The sequence below is a fragment of the Crocodylus porosus genome, unplaced genomic scaffold (assembly GCF_001723895.1).
Source record: "Crocodylus porosus isolate Cpor-Errol unplaced genomic scaffold, CroPor_comp1, whole genome shotgun sequence".
Classification (NCBI taxonomy): Eukaryota; Metazoa; Chordata; order Crocodylia; family Crocodylidae; genus Crocodylus; species Crocodylus porosus.
The window spans coordinates 24,111,398-24,113,545 of record NW_017728943.1 but is presented as its reverse complement, the minus strand read 5'-3'; positions in this window follow the sequence as shown (position 1 = coordinate 24,113,545).

Here is a 2,148-nt window from a genome sequence, read left to right as displayed (position 1 = left end):
TAAGAGGAGGTTAGATGCACATCTTGCTGGGGTCATTTGACCCCAGTACTCTCTCCTGCCATGGCAGGGGGTCAGACTAGATGATCTGCTCAGGTCCCTTCCGACCCTACAAACTATGAACCTATTTCCATGCCATTTTTTTCTGTGAACCTTTCCTTTCCCTGCATCTTTCTCTTTTCATTTTCCTTCCCACTCGGTGGAATGGCTTAAGAATAAGGAGCCTATTGATTCCAACCTGGATGAGAACACTGATACCAGGGCAGATCATAATCTCATTTCCCTCCAGGCCTGTCTGTCTGATTCTGGAAACTACACCTGCATGGCTGCCAATATAATGGCCAAGAAACAGTCTGCAACCGTGGTGGTGTATGGTTAGTGGAAGATCTAGTAATATTCACTAGACATTGTTAATCATTCAAGGTACCCAGGCAACAGATGCACAGCAGGTGCTTACAGCCCCATGCAGTTGTGCATTTCCCACCTCTGCTTCCTACTTTAATGAGCTCCAGTCCTGAGACTTGACCTCAAGATCAAGTTGTTTGCACAGTGTCACTCAATGAGGGCTTCCTGGTGCCAGCTCAATAATATGATTGCTATTTAGCAGTCCATGTTAGAGTTCCTAATAATTGCAACCAAGCCAACAAGCCTTATTCATAGGCCCAAATCCAACTCCCCAATAGGCAGGTAAGTAGCACTTCCCCATATCAGTAAGCCCCTACTCCTGCATCCGCATTCTGGGGCGGGAAGCTGACCTGCCATTCTGGGACTTTTCCCAAGGACAATTATTTTCACAATTTTCAGCATCCTGAAAATTGTTGAATGGACCCTTTTCCCTTGGACAAGGATTTTTGCAATTTTCTGCACCCTGCACATGTGTTTTGGCCCAGGAAGCTACCCTACATATTTGGGCCCTATTCCCAGGACAAGAATTTTTGCCATTTCCTGAACCCCATCAGACAGCATTCTGGGCCAGGAAACTGACCTATAAATCTGGCCACTTTTCCCCAGGACAAGCATTTTCAGTTTTGTGCATTCCAGGGGTCAGCATGCTGGGCCAGTAAGCTGCCCTGCAAATCTGGGCCCTTTTCCCCAGGACAAGGATTTTAGCTGGTCCCTCTTTACCCAGGACAAGAATTTTCACAATTTTCAGCATCTCGTGGATAGTCATTATGAACCGGAAAGTTTCATGAGAAATCTGGGTCCTTTTCCCAGGACAAGAATTTTCACAATTTTGTGAACCCTTTGGTTCAGTTTTGTTCAGTCCATTGAACTGAACAAATACAGCTTTCCATACAGGAAGCTGCCCTGTAGATCTGGCCCTTTCCCCAGGACAAAGATTTTCACTATTTTTTGCACCCTGCTTGCAACAGCTCAGATAGAAGTGGTGCAAATTTGAGCCAGGGCTTTTTGCTTCAGTGCATGTGCTCAGACATGCACTTTGTTGTGGAGCAAATTGTGCCACTTAGGGCACAATAACCCTGCCTGGCTCCTACTGGATCTTCAGCCAGGGGGAGCTACAGCCCAGGGCCAGCACCTCTGCTGTCCCCAGCAATATAAAAAGCTACCCTGTCCTGGCCCCAGCAGTATAAAAAGCCCCCCTGGCAAGTAGCTCAGGGCTACTAGCTCTCAGGAGCTTCTGGGGCCCAGCCAACGGGTGCCTGGGGACACTAGCCCTTGTGCCCAAACAAGGGGTTCAGCCCCCCAACAGGGGGTTCAGCACTCTCACTCTCACTTTCTCATTTCAACCCCCACACAAGGGGTACGGGACCTCAAAAGGGACCAAATGTCCCCCACAGGGGCGACCACCCCCCTTGCAAGGCCCACATGCCCACCTCAGCCCCCCCAATTGCTGCCCCACCTGGCCCCATCCCCTACCAGTTGCTGCAGCCCCACAATGGATGCCCCACCCAGGCCCACTCCCACTCCCCCAAACCTCCCAATGGCTGCCCCACCCATCCTCACCCACCCAAATTGCACCCCCAGGCCCCCATGGCTACCCTTACAACCCCAGGCACCATCACTTAAAAAAAAAACAGGAAAAAAAGACAGAACATAGAAGGGGAAAAAAGCCTCTGCTTACCTTAGAATAAGGGGTGGAGGGGCTCCAGGGCCTCTTGGCAGAGCCCCCCAGGCAGCACAGGACAGTGA